Source organism: Furipterus horrens, unplaced genomic scaffold (genome assembly GCF_987537825.1).
Source record: "Furipterus horrens unplaced genomic scaffold, mFurHor1.1.pri manual_scaffold_9, whole genome shotgun sequence".
Lineage (NCBI taxonomy): Eukaryota > Metazoa > Chordata > Mammalia > Chiroptera > Furipteridae > Furipterus > Furipterus horrens.
This window is the reverse complement of record NW_028327179.1, coordinates 58150119-58166400: the sequence shown is the minus strand read 5'-3', so window position 1 is coordinate 58166400 and position 16282 is coordinate 58150119.

The window sequence follows — 16282 nt, the reverse complement described above, 5'->3', positions numbered from 1 at the left end:
AGAAATACAAACAATTGTAAGAAACTATTATGAACAACTGTATGGCGAGAAGTTTGACTACCTAGATGAAATGGACACATTTCTGGAAACATATAATCTGCCAAAACTGAATCAAGAAGAAGCAGAAAACCTGAGTAGACCAATAACAACCAGCGAAATTGAAACAGTAATCAAAAAACTCCCAGCACACAAAAGCCCTGGACCGGATGGCTTCATATGTGAATTTTACAAAACATTTAGGAAAGAAATAACTCCTATCCTTCTCAGACTATTCCAAAAAATCCAAAAAGTGGAAAAACTCCCAAACTCGTTCTATGAAGCCAGTATTAACTGAATTCCAAAACCAGGTCAAGACACAACAAAGAAAGAAAACTACCAGGCAATATCGCTGATGAACATAGATGCAAAAATCCTCAACAAAATATTAGCAAACCGGAGCCAACAACACATTAAAAGGATTGTAAAGCACGATCAAGTGGGATTCATTCCAGGGATGCAAGGATGGTTTAATATTCGCAAATCAATAAACGTAATACACCACATAAACAAAATGAAAGGAAAAAACTACATGGTAATATCAATAGATGCAGAAAAAGCATTTGACAAAGTACAACACCCATTTATGATAAAAACACTCAGCAAAATGGGAATAGAGAGAGCATACCTCAATATAATAAAGGCCATATATGAGAAACCTGAAGCCAACATTATACTCAATAGCCAAAAACTGAAAGCATTCCCCCTGAGATCAAGACAAGGATGTCCACTCTCACCACTCCTACTCAACATAGTCTTGGAAGTTCTAGCCACAGCAATCAAACAAGAAAGAGAAATAAAAGGAATTCAAATTGGAAAAGAGGAAGTAAAATTGTCATTATTTGCAGGCGACATGATAGTGTACATAGAAAATCCTATAAACTCCACGAAAAAACTATTCGACCTAATAAGTGAATTCGGAAAAATAGCAGGGTATAAAGTTAATGTTCAGAAATTGAAGGCATTTCTGTACACCAACAATAAAACATCAGAGATAGAAACTAAAAGAAAAATTCCATTTACTATAGCAACAAGAAGAATAAAGTACCTAGGAATAAACTTAACCAAGGAGGTAAAAGACCTTTACCCACAAAACTACATAACACTAGAGAAAGAAATTAAGGAAGATATAAATAAATGGAAACATATACCATGTTCATGGATGGGAAGTATCAACATAATTAAAATGTCCATACTACCCAAAGCAATTTATAGATTCAGTGCAATCCCTATTAAAATACCAAAGACATATTTCTCAGACCTAGAACAAATACTTCAAAAATTTATATAGAACCAAAAAGAGCCCGAATAGCCACGGCAATCTTGAGGAAGAAGAACACAGTAGAAGTTATCACAATATCTGATATTAAACTATACTACAAAGACACGGTAATCAAAACAGTCTGGTACTGGCATAAGAATAGACATATAGACCAATGGAACAGGATAGAGAGCACAGAAATTAACCCAGGTCTATATGGTCAACTAATATTCGACAAAGGGGGTAGGAACATAAAATGAATGAGAATAGCCTCTTCAACAAATGGTGCTGGGAAAACTGGGCAGGGACATGCCAAAAAATAAAGCTAGACCACCAACTTACATCGTATACTGGAATAAACTCAAGATGGATCAAAGACTTAAATGTAAGCTGTAACACCATAAAAGTCCTAGAGGAAAACATAGGCAGGAAAATTTCATATATTCCACATAGCAACATTTTCACTGATATATCTCCTAAGGCAAGGGAAATAAAGGAAAGAATAAACAAATGGGACTACATCAAACTAAAGAGTTTCTACTCAGCAAAAGAAAACATTAGCAAGATGAAAAGGGAACCAACCGTATGGGAAAATATATTTGCCAATGATACCTCAGACAAGGGATTGATCTTCAAAATATATAAAGAACTTATACAACTCAACACCAAGAAGACAGAGAACCCAATAAAAAAAATGGGCAAAGGACCTGAACAAACATTTCTCCAAAGAGGACATACGGAATGTTCATAGACATATGAAAGGATGCTCAACATCACTAGCCATCAGAGAGTTGCAAATAAAAACCACAATGAGATACCACCTCACACCAGTCAGAATGGCTATCATCAACAAATCAACAAACAACGTGTGCTGACGAGGATGAGAGAAGGGAACCCTGGTGCATTGCTGGTGGGAATGTAGACTGGTACAGCTACTATGGAAAACAGTTTGGAACTTCCTAAAAAAACTGAAAATGGAACTGCCTTTCGAACCAACAATTTTATTGCTAGGAATATATCTGAAAATTTCTGAAACACCAATCCAAGAGAGTCTATGCACTCCTATGTTAATAGCAGCACAATTCACAATAGCCAAGTACTGAAAACAACCTAAGTGCCTGTCTGTAGATGAGTGGATCAAAAAACTGTGGTACATTTACACAATGGAGTACTACATAGCAGAAAGGAAGAAGGAACTCCTACCATTTGCTACAACATGGATGAAATTGAAGAGAATTATGCTTAGCGAAATAAGCCAGGCAATGAGAGAAAAATACCTTATGCTATCACCTATTACAGGACACTAATGAACAACACGAACAAATGAGCTAAATTGAAACAGAGGTATGTGAACAAGGTGTAGACTAACAATGACAAGGGGCAAGAGGGGAGGGACAGAAAGGGAAAAGATGGGGAAGGGTCTAGTCAAAGAACATGTGTAAATGACCCATGGATATGGACAACTGGGTGGGTACTGACTGTGGGATAAGGGGTGGGCAGGGAGTGGGGAAGCAATAGGAAAAAAAAAGTGGGACAAATTTAATAGATAAACAAACATTGTTTTTTTTTTCTTTCTTTTCTCTTTTCCTCTCTAGTGGGGGGAGGAGAGAGGAAGGAGAAAAAAAAATATAAAGAATGGAAACACAACTGCAGTGAAAATTAGAAGGACAAAGATTTTCCTTCATGCTGTATATTTTTCTCCCTACCTGATCCCTCCAGAAATTGGTACCCTGAAGAAGTAAGTAATGATATAAGGTTCTTTGCATGAAAACAATAAGACCAGTGGTTAATAGAGGTCTTGTTGACCAAGTCTTTGCCTGGAATGTCATGCCAAAAAAAGACATGCGTGGGCTCTGGTTGTTACCAAAAGCCCTAAGGAACCAAGGGTGACCTTAGAAGGTAATAAAAGCCCACGAGGTAAAAGGCCTGGTACCTAGGCTGGATGTGCGGTCCACAGCAATCTTTCCAGGGAAAGAATGAAGGTTGCTTTCCTGAGAGATGGCTAAAAGGGACCTTAAAGCACAATGGAAAACCTGAAGGACTTGGAAAAGACAGGTGTCTACAGACAAGGCTGAATGGCAGGTATGTGGCCCAACTTTGGCGCCCTGAAGGGCAGACTGAAGGTCACCCTAAGTGTTCCATATGTAAGTTGCAGCAAAGCAGACTTAAAGATCATAAGTGATCATTTGCTGCTCTTGTTGAGTTCATGCAAATGAACAGGACAAATTAAAAATGGACATAATACAGTCCCTTTAATGACAGAGGGTGGTAAGCTGAGGGAGAAAAATCGTGACCCAAGGAAAATCACAATGCCCATTGGTAGACTAGAAAGTAATACAGCTAACCGTCGTTAAAGTCTCTTCATTTAAAGTTATCCAGCATTTGTAAATCAAACTAGATCTGTGACATCATCAAAGATGATTAATTTACAGGCAAGAAGAATGTCAAACGCCTTGCAACTGGATGTCTTCCCATCAAGACAGGCTTACAGAGCTAGAGAATGGTTTGTGGGTTATACTACATAAATTAACATGTGTTTTCTGTTTTCAAAGGGTATAAGCCTAGGATCTCACTACCTGAGTGATTGTCTGTACATATAGGCCTCACTTAATCCTGTCTGCATCCCTGTCTCTGGAGACTGTATGGTTTGGCTGTACCAAGTGGCTGGGTTGGTGAAGAATGAGATGGTCTGTGGGCTTCACCTTAAAACAGGTTTCTCTTTTCTATTCCAATGGCTTGGACAGAAAAGACCCAGAGGTCTAAGAGGAGGGAAACCTAAAATATTTCGCTCAGCCTAAGCTAAATATAATGGACAAAAGGGTTCTGGATGGATATGATGTGCCTGGCACACCTTCCTCCAAAGAAGCCCCTCTTTTTTTTTCCCCTAATTGGGGACATTGAAAAATTAATCCCTGCCTTTTGTCATCTAGTGGTTATGGATTGAATGATGCCTTCTAACCCTGTTGCCATATCTGTTGCCCCCAGAATACAGCAAGGATGCCAGCCTCTTAAACCAAACACGCCATGGTCTGGGGACTGCCAGCTGACCTGAAGTCTGCAGGACCCTTCCCCACGTGGGAAGGCCACCCTCCCATTCGCAGCCCCACTCCTATTAGGAATTTCTGGACCCAAGTATAGGTAGGATGATGACCACGCCCAGCTTGAAGCAGCTAGAAGAGCAGGAGACCATCGCCCATTGTCCTCTATAAGATCACAAAGGGTCTAAAGTCTGGGAGGGGGGATATTACTTTTTTTATTGTTATAGAAAAATCAATTAATGAAGTAATTCTAAAATAATGGTAACATAGGAAAGGGAGAAACTGGAGAGATTGCATGCAGGAACCATGAATATGGACTGGGGAATGGAGGGATTGCTGGGGGAGGGGGGTTCTGGGCGAGGGGGAGAACAAAGGGGAAAAAATGGAACTATTGTGACAATATAATCTATTAAATGTAGTAATAAAATAAAATAAAATGGAAGGTGAAATAAAGAGTTTCCCAGACAAAAAAAAGTCTAGAAGAATATATTTATACCAAACCGGCACTGCCAGAGATGCTAAAGGAAATACTTTAAGGAGATGAAGAAAAAGAGAGGGACACAGATACAAAAGGAAAAATGACAATGAATAAACACTTATCAATAATAACCTTAAGTGTAAATGGATTAAATGAACCAATCAAAGATAGGGTAGCTGAATGGATAAGAAAACATGACCCACATATATGCTATCTACAAGAGACCCACTTCAGAGCAAAAGTGAAGGGACAGAAAAAAAAAATATTCCAAGAAAATGGACATAAAAAAAATCTGGGGAAACAATACTCATATCAGACAAAATAGACTTCAAAACAAGGGCCATAACAAGAGACAAAAAAGGACACTGCATAGTACTTAAGGGAGTAGTCCAACCAGAGAATATAATTCTTTTAAAAATATATGCATCTAACATAGAAGCACCTAAATATATAAGAAAAATCTTGCAGGACTTCAAGAGGTTGACAGCAATACAGACATTGCAGGGGTTTTTAAAACCTCACTGTCAACAATGGATAGATCTTTGAAACAATAAATCAACAAGGATTTTGTGCCATTGAATGACACTCTAGATCAGATGGACTTAATTAATATTTACAGGACATTTCACCCTAAAGAAGCAAAATATACATTCTTCTCAAACACACATTGATCATTTTCAAAGATAGGCCACTTGGTAGGACACAAAACAAGCCTCAACAAACTCAAGAAAATTGAAATCATAATAACCATCTTCTCAGATTATAATAGCTTGAAACTAGAAACTAACCTCAAGGAAAAAACTCAAAAACATTCAAATACATGGAGACTGAATAACATGTTATTAAATAATGAATGGGTTAACAATGAGATCAAGGAAGAAATTTAAAAAACTATCTGCAAACAAATGAAAATGAACACACAACAACCTAAAACCTAGGGGACACAGCGAAGACAGTCCTGAGAGAAAAGTTCATACCAATACAGGCCTACCTAAAAAAAGATAGAAAAATTTCAAATAAACAACCTAACCCTACATCTGTAAGAACTAGAGGAACAACGACAAACAAAGCCAAGAGAGAGAGAGTAGAAGAAACAAAATCATTAAGATCAGAGCAGAACTAAATGACAGAGACAAAGAACAACTCAAGGAATCAATAAGTCCAGGAGCTTGTTCTTCAAAAAGATAAACAAAATTGTCCAATCCTTATCTAGACTCATAAAGAAAAAATGTGAAAGGATCCAAATAAATAAAATCAGAAATAATATAGGAGAAGTTACATCCTTTAACATAGAAATACAATGGATTGTAAGAAATCACTATGCAGAACTATATGCCAAGAAATTGGGTGAAGTGGATCAATTTCTAGAAACACAAAATCTTCCAAAACTGAATCAAGAAGAAGCAGAAAGCCTAAATGGACTGATAACAACTAGTAAAATTGAAGCAGTAATCAAAAAACTCCCAGCACACAAAAGCTCTTGACCAGATGGCTTGACAGGTGAATTATTTTTTCAAAGTATATTTTATAGATTATTGATAGTTATCCCAGTTTTTTTCCCACTGTCCCCCTATGCCTGGTATCCCTCTTCCCTCCAAAATACCCCTTGCCTTAGTTCATGTCCATGGGTCATGCATATAAGTTCTTTGGCTTCTCCATTTCCTTTACTATTGTTAATGTCTTTCTGTTAATTTGTACCTATTGATTATGCTTCTTGACCCCAGCACCATTTTCCCATTTCTCCCACTTGCCCCTCCCAGCTGATAATCCTCCACACATGATGTCCATATCTATGGTTCTGTTTCTGTTCTGGTTGTTTTCTTTGTTTTTGTTTGTTTGTTTTTTAGATTCATTTGTTGATAGTTGTGAATTTGTTGTCACTTTACTGTTCATAGTTTTGATCTTCTTTTTCTTAAATGTGTCCCTTTAACATTTCATATAATAAAGGCTTGGTGATGATGAACTCCTTTAGCTTTACCTTGTCTGAGAAGCACTTTATCTGCCCTTCCATTCTAAATAATAGTTTTCCTGGATAGAGTAATCTTGGTTGTAGGTCCTTGCTTTTTATCACATTGAATACTTCTTGCCAGCCCCTTCTTGCCTGCAACATTTCTTTTGAGAAGTCAGCTCATCAACTCTTTTTTTCTCTTGCTGCTTTTAAGATTCTCTCTTTATCTTTAACCTTTGGAATTTTCATTATGATGTGTCTTGGTCTGGTCCTCTTATGGTCTAGCTTGTCTGGGACTCTTTGTGCTACATGGACTTGTATGTCTATTTCCTTCACCAAATTTGGGAAGTTTTTCTTCATTATTTTTTCAAGTAAGTTTTCAATTTCTTGCTCTTCATCTTCTCCTTCTGGCACCCCTACGATTTGGATATTGGCATGTTTAAAGTTGTCCCAGAGTTTCCTAAGCCTCTCCTCATTTTTTTCAATTCTTGTTTCTTCATTCTGTACTGGTTGACTGTTTATTTCCCCTTTATGATTCAAATTGGTTTTGTGTGTATTTTTCTTAATTTCAGTTGGTGTTGCCTTCATGTCTTCCTTTAAGCACTTGCTGTACTCAATTATGTCTGTGAACATCATTATCACTAGTGTTTTGAACTCTTCATCCGTTAGGTTGGCTATCTCCTCATTGCTTAGTTGTCTCTCTGGAGCCTTGATCTGTTCCCTTTTTGGACAATATTTCTCTGTCTCCTCAACTTGACAGGCTCCTGTATTTGCCTCTGTTGACAAGTAAATTTTACCAAACATTCAAAGAAGAACTAACTTCTATTCTTCTCAAACTATTCCAAAAATTTCAAGAAAAGGGAGGACTCCCAATCTCTTTTTACAAGGCCAACATTATTCTAAGACACAACAAAGAGAGAAAAGTACTGGCCAATATCTCTGATGAACATAGTTGCTAAAATCCTCAACAAAATAATTGGCAATCTCAATCCAAAAATACATTGAAAAAAATCATACACCATGATCAAATGGAATTTATGCCAGATATGCCAGAATGGTACAATATTCTCAAATAAATAAATGTAATACACCACATAAGCAAAATGGAGGACAAAAATCACATCATATCAATAGATGCTGAAAAGTCATTAGAAAAAATCCAGCACCCATTTACGATAAAAGTACCCAGCAAAGTGGGAGTAGAGGGAGCATACCTCAATATAACAAAGAACATATATGAGAAACCTACTGCCAACATCAAAACTAAAATCTTTCTTCTTAAGATCAGGAATAAGACACAGGTGTCCTCTTTCACCACTCTTATTCAGCATAGTATGGGCATTCTAGCCACAGCAATCATACAAGAAAAAGAAATAAAAGGCATCTAAATTGGAAATGATGAAGTAAAAGTGTCATACATAGATGACTGATAGTGTACATTGAAAACCCTATAGTTCCCACTAAAAAACTACTCAACCTGACAAGTAAGCATGGCAGATAAGTGGGATACAAAGTCAATATTCAAAAATTGATGGCATCTTTGTTGCCAACAAAGAACTATAAGAAAGAGAAACTAGGAAAACAATCTAATTTACTATAGCAACAAGAAAAATAAAGTACATAGGAATAAATTTAACCAATGAGGTAAAAGACCTGCATATGGAAAACTATAGAACACTGAAGAAATAAATTTAGGAAGATGTAAATAAATAGAAGCATATACTGTGTTCATGGATTGGAAGAATTGACATCATTAAAATGTCCATACTACCCAAAACAATCTATAGATTCAATGCAATTCCTATTAAAATACCAATAACATATTTCACAGATCTAGGATTAATATATCAAAAATTTCTGTGGAACCAAAAAAAGACCCTGAATAGCTCCAGCAATCTTGATAAAGAAGAACAAAGGAGGGATTACAATACCTGATATCAAACTATACTACCAGGCCTCTGTAATCAAAATAGTTCTGGTACTGGCATAAGAACGAACTTCTAGATCAATGGAACAGAATAGAGAGCCCAGAAATAAACCAATGTCTCGATGGTCAGTTAATACTTGACAAAGGGGCATTTATTTTCAATAAGTGGTGTTGGGAGAGATGACTGGTACATACAAAAAAAAATGATACTAGACCACCAACCTATGCCATACACTAAAATAAATTCAAAATAGGTAAAATCTTCTGCACTGATAAAGAAACCATCATCAAAATGAAAAGAGAACCAACTGTATGGAACAACATATTTGCCAATGATACAACAGACAATGGTTCAATCTCCAAAATATATAAACAACTTATACAACTCAACATCAGGAAAACAATCTAATTAAAAAATTATCAAAGGACCTAAATACACTTTTTCAAGGAGGACATATAGATGGTGCATAGACCTATGAAAAGATTCTAGACATCACTAGCCATCAGAGAGATGCAAATTAAAATCATGATGAGATATCACCTGACACCTGTCAGAATGACCATTATTAATAAATCAGCAAACAACAAGTGCTGACAAAGATGTGGAGATAAGGGAACCCTTATACACTGCTGGTGGGAATTTAGACTGGTGCAGCCACTGTGGAAAATAGTATGGAATTTCCTCAAAAAATTAAAAATGGAACTACCTTTTGATCCAGCAATTCCACTGCTGGGAATATAGCCTAAGAATCCAAAAACACCAATTAAAAAGAATTTGTGCACCCTTGTGTTCATAGCAGAGATATTAACAATACCCAAGTGCCTAAGTGTCCATCAGTAGATTAGTGGATCAAAAAAATATAGGACACTTACATAATGGAATACTACATAACATAAAGAAAAAGGAAACTCCTACTTTTTGTGACAGCATGAATGGAACTGGAGTCTATTATGTTAAGTGAAATAAGCCAACCAGTGAAGGATAAATACATTACGATCTCACTTATAAGAGGAACCTAATGAACACAATAAACTAATGAGCAAAATAGAACCAGAGATATGAAAACATGGAAAAGATTGACAAGTGGCCAGATGCGAGGGGTGAAGGGGAAAAGGGGGAGAAAGGGGAAAAGTTCTAGCAAAGGAACTAGTATAAGTGACCAATGGACATGTACAATGGTATGGGGATTGACTATGGGCACAGAGGTTGGCTGGGTAGAGGAGGACAAAGTGGGGAAAAATTTGGACAGCTATAGTAGAATAATAATAAAAAATTAAAGAAAAATAAATCAACAAACAACTCTCATGAACGGTTGTTAGGAAAGGAGATTGGCGAAACCACTGTATAAAGCAGTATGGAATTACCTCAAAACATTAAAAATAGAACTGCTTTATGATCCAGTGATTCAGCTTCTGGCAACATATCCAAAGAAACCAGAAACACTAATTCAAAAGAATATATGCACTCCTATGTTTATTGCAGAATTATTTCCAATAGTCAAGATTTAGAAGCAGCCCAGGTGCCCATCAGTAGATGTGTGGATTAACAAAATAAAGCTATGATATATTTACACAATGAAATAGTACTTGGCTGTAACAAAGTGAAAAATCTTACCCTTTGCTACAGCCTGGATGGACCTGGAGAGCATTATGCTAAGCAAATTAAGCCAGTCACAGAAAGACAGATACTATATGATCTCATTCATATATGGAACCTAAAGAACAAAATAAACTAACAAACAAAATAGAAACAGACTCATTGATGGGGAGCAGACTGACAGCTCTCAGGAGGGAGGAGGGGTGGCATGGCTAGTTGAAAAAGATGAAGGGATTAAGCAAAAAGAAAAGAAAAGAAAAAAAAAAAACCTCATAAACCTCATAGACACAGACAACAGTATGGTGATTGCCAGAGGAAAAAGTGAATTGAGGAAGGTAGAAGTGAGTATAGAGGGGATAAATGGTAATGGAAGTAGACTTGACTTGGGGGAATGAACACATGATATGATATTCTGATGTTGGCCCTGGCTGGTGTGGCTCAGTGGATTGAGTTGCCCTCGTGCAAACCAAAGGGTCACTGGTTAAATTACTAGTCAGGGCACAAGCCTGGGTTGTGGGCCAAGTCCCCAGTTGGGGATGTGCAAGAGGCATGCAGCCGATGTTTCTCTCCTTCTCTTTCTCTCTCCCTCACCTTTCTCAAAATAAATAAATACAATCTTAAAAAAAATTCTGATGATGTATTTTAGAATTGTACACCTGAAACCTATATAATTTTGACCAATGTCATCCCAATGAATTCAATAAATACCAAAAAATAAAAGCAAAACATAAAAAACAAAGCAAAAGTAGGCATTTGAACATTGATGGCACTGTAGGGGTGTGTTAGAAGGTAAGCATGAAGCTTGTGTTACTGGAAACAACTAAACATATTTGATGTGTGTGTGTGTGTGTGTGTGTGTGTGTGTTTTGAGTATGTATTGTCAAATTAGATGGCAGAGAATGGTTTTGATGGTTTAAATTCTCTTTCCAAGCCATTATATCCTAAGTTGGTTCCCACAAAGTGCATGTGCATAATGCTTATTGTTTGGAAAAAATATATGACATGTTGATTGTTTGGAAGACAAAACATTTTTAAAATATAAGGCAGGGGATCTCACCTTAAAAAAGAGTCCATGATGTCAGCTATCACAATCCTGGCAATACCTGGGGATGCATGGCTCATGACTAAGTCAACTTTTTCTTCACTAGTGCCTTTTCATTTTTGAACAAAGTCTGCTTGGAAGCAGTGTCAAACTGTTGTGTTTCCCTCCAAAATGAGCTAAATGATGGTTTAGTTAAGATTATGGCTAAATATTTCTGAGTTTGGGCAACTCATGCAGCTGTGGTATTTCATAGAGAGTATTTCAAGATACATGAGTTCCATTTCTGATTTCCTAATTTACCCTCTGTCTCTGCATTCCAGATAATCATTGAGAAAAGATCACAAAATGTTAAAATAGAGCACTATAAAGATAAATGGTTAACTTATGGTATGCTTACAATAGAAATATATTTGTTTCTTTGTATTTTATAATTTTCTGCAACAAACATTACTTTTATAATACAAGATTTCAAAAACAACAAAAACTGGAAAGAAAAATAATCAAAAATATTTCTCAATTAATATCTTTTCCTTTTTCTGTAGTTATAGATGTGGCCCAAGGGTATCCATTGGATACAAAATGTACTTGCCTGAGGGCCAGTGACCTACTTCAATGGTCGGTTAGTTAAGGAGTTTATGATGAAACTCCTAGATGCAAATAAGTCTCAGTGGATCTTCCTCTATAAGAACAAATTTTAGTAGCATAAGTATATCTAAGCAGGCATCTATCACAGATAAGAGTGGAAGATTTGGAGAGGAGGACAGTAATACCTACTAATGGTCAAAATGAAAGAAATGCCAGTTTCTTCTCTGCTTTTACCCAGAAACTTTAAAAACACCTACAAAGGATGTCAATATTATATAGTTCACCATGACTATTGTTATTGCATATAGGCCCTTGCTCCTTTACTTAAGTTAGTTTTGGAGCTAACTCAGTTCTGGATCTGCATGGTTATGTTGACTCTCTTACCATTGCATATGTGCAAATAACAAAACACCCTTGATCATCTCCCCTCAGATATGATGCAGTAGTGACCTCAATAATGAAGCCCATGAACACATGCAGACTTCAGTGGTATTAATAAAACAATGGGAAAGTGTGATTTGTTCCTAAATGATGTCTTATTGGGTCAGGTAAAGCTAGAATCCCTTAACAGCTAGAGGACAACTGAAATTCTTAAAAGCAACATGAAAGTATCAGAGAAAGTTCTGGAGTTGACCCACCAGACTAGGTCCCAGACCAGCTTCCTGTTACTACACACATTGCATGGTCTTCATTTGCTGATGGGATTAGTCAAATAACATGTAGAATTTATTGAATTTCTCTTACCTTTTAATGACTTTGACTAACTTGCCTTTGGAATGATTGAAACGCTCTCTGTTCTTATCTGAGCCCCTAATTCACAGCGATAATGAAAAGGCATAACATATATAGGCATTTCTAATTTTCCTTTATGTATCTTTTACTATATCTGCCAAGCACTAATTATTCAGGCTAAATGATAGTGGACTTAGTAATTAGATAATTGGAATTTATTGTCAACGACAGTAAGACTTTCCTGAACTGTTCCATATATCAGCCACTATACTTTACACTGGTGATTCAAAGATGTAGTGGTGTCAGACACCATTTCACTGGTGCTCAGTGAGTATCCACACTGGTGAATACTCTAATTCTTAATGTATTGAAATGCCAGCTCTATTTATGAACTCTGGGGCACTGATCAAGCCTATTAATTATTTTATAATTCATAGTTCTCATCTATAAATAGAAATAATTATACTTCCAAAGGCTTATTTATGTTAGAAGAAAGTTTAGCAATGTACATGAAAGAGCTTGAGAGCTATATAAATATGAGATTATTGTTACTCTTATTAGGTAAGGAAGATATGTTACATACAAATAAAAACTAGCTAAAGGAGTATATTGTCAAAGTACACTTACCTGTAAACAAAGTCCATAAGTCATTCAGAGATCTTTGGCAGTCGATTTTGTCACATGAAAGTCGTGGCTGATAATGCAAATTTGGTACATACTACGATGAAGGCAGCACAATGTCCAGCACATGGCAGGAGTACAATAACTACTTGTAAAGTTAAACAGAAATGAGTCTCAAATAATGAGCAGAAATTGGGTATTTCAACACTGTAGTTCAACAATGCTTTGGGATTTGAAGATATTTTAGACAGGTTGGTCAGGCTAGGAAACAACTGTATGAACTGGGAATGGATGAGAGATGAGGCTTAGAAGTAAACAAGGGCTAAATCATGAAAAGGACTGTATGCTATGCTGGAATTTGTTTTTTATTCTGAAGACAACGGTAAACATTGAAAGATTTTAAATAAAAGGGAGACATATTCATATTGGTCTTTTAGAATGATTTCTCCAGGCCCATGTTATGGTGTTAGGTCAGAAGTGGGTGGGTTTGAACTAAGTCGTGGCAATGGGGGTTTTGGGAAGGAGTTGGAGACCAAGAGACCAAGTCCAAAGGAATTCATGAAGCAGTTGCTAGGATTTTTTGGTGACTTGGTGTGTGTGTGTGTGTGTGTGTACAAGGATCAGAATGACTGTTCTGCTTTGGATGGCTGAAGGATAAAGCAAACAGAAGAGGAAAGTTCAAGAATTACATCCACAATCACCTTTAAGAAAACAGAAGAAGTTCCAAGATGGCGGAGGAGTAAGTGGACGTTACACTAACCTCCTCCCAGGACCAATCTGGACTTACAACTTAATTGTGGAGAAGTTATCTGGAATAATAAATTGAACACTAGCTGGAGAGAAGTCGTAACCAAGGAGAGACAGAAAAGGCTGCTTTAGCGCAACATGACCAGTTAGAAGTACAGAGATGCAAAAGGGCTGACTGGGCTCCCAAGGGTGGTAGCTGAAGGGACTGAGAAACAGCTCAGCAGAGAGAGCTCTTAAGCGGATCACATATGAAAATATTTTGGTACCCACTTACCCTGGGATCCAGCGGAGGGAGGGCGGAGAGGTCTGGAGACACTTGGGGAGAGTTTGGGGTGGTGGCTTTGTAGGGAGAATTGGGGGAGCATCCAACCAGGTCGCAGTGCTGATTAACTTCCCATACTGTAGGCAGACCATTCTACTCCAAGTGGCATCAGCCTGAGGGGAAGCAAAAGCCTCACCTGCAGAAATTAATCTGCCCCACCCTCAGTGCTTAAGCATGATGGCTGATCACAGATTGAATAGATTAACAGCTAAAGGAGACAGACAAAGGCAGTATATCTCTGGTAGTTTCCAACATGTTGCCTAGGCCTAGAATGGTACACGATCTGACACCACCAGGGGCAAATCCAGGAAGTGCAGATCAATCTAAGAAGCAGCAACAAACAAGACGAGTCACAAAAATGGGGAGACAGAGAAACAACTCCCTATCGAAAAGAAAAGAGGAATCCCCAGAGAAAGTGCTAAGTGAAATAGAGGAAAGCAAACTATCAGACATAGAATTCAAAACATGGATTATAGGGAAGCTCATTGAGCTCAGTGAACTCAAAGAAAACTAAAAAGAACTCCAGAGAAACTACAAGGAACTCCAGAGAAACTACAAGGAACTCCAGGGAAACTACAAGGGACTTACTGAGAATTACACTAGCATGAAAAAGGACGTAGAAGCTATCAATAAAATCCAGGAGGAAATGAAGGATACATTTTTTGAATTGAAAAACACAGTAGAAGAAATGAAAAGCAGGTTAGAGGAAGCATAAGAGTGGATCAGTAAGCTGGAGGACAACATAGAAAAACATTCCTAGACAGTGCAACTGAATGAAAAACTACTAAAAAAGAATGAAGAAGTTTTAAGAGAGCTGCGGGACAAAATGAAACATAATAATATCCATATCATAGGAATAGCAGAAGGAGAAGAAGAGGAGCAAGAGATAGAAAACCTGTTTGAAAAACTAATGACAGAAAACTTCCCTAATTTGATGAGAGAAACAGTCACGCAAGTCCAGGAATCACCGAGGGACCCAAAGAAGATGAACCCAAAGAGGCCCACTTCAAGACACATTATAATAAATTTGCAACATTGAAAGACAAAGACGGAATTTTAAAAGAAGCAAGAGAAAAACAGCTAATAACATACAAGGGAGCTCCAATAAGGCTATAATCAGATTTCTCAACAGAAATACTACAAGCCAGAAGAAAATGGCAAAAAATATTTCAAGCAATGAAAAACAAAGGTCTACTCTACCCAGCAAGGCTGTCATTCAAAATGAAAGGTGAAGTAAGGAGTTTCCCAGACAAAAGAATACATCTCCAGCAAACCAGCATTGCAAGAGATGCTATAGGGTCTGCTTTAAGAAGATGAATAAACAGAGAGAGAGATAGAGAGGAACACAAGTACAAAGGGGGGAAATGGCGATGAATAAGTACATATAGATAATAACCTTAAATGTAAATGGATTAAATGCACCAATCAAAAGACACATGGTAGCTGAATGGATTAGAAGACATGACCGACATATATGATGTCTATAAGAGATCCACCTTAGAACAAAAGATCTACACACTATGAAAGTGAAGGGATGGAAAAAAATATTTCAAGCAAATGGACATGAAAAAAAAAAACTGAGATAGTAATACTTATATTAGACAAAACAGATTGCATAGCAAGGGCCATAAAAAGAGACAAAGAAGGACATTTCATAATACTTAAGGGAAAAATCCATCAAGAAGATATAAGCCTTGTAAACATATATGCACCCAACTAGGAGCACCCAAATAGGTAAGGACATTTTTGAAAGACTTCAGGAAGGATATAGACAGCAACACACCCATAGTAGGGGACTTTAACACCCCATTGTCAACAATGGACAGATCTTAGAAGCAAAGAAACACCAAAAATATTGAGGCATTGAAAAACACTCTAGATCAAATGAACCTAGTTGATATATATATATATATAGAACTTTTCATTCCAAACAAGCAAATATACATTC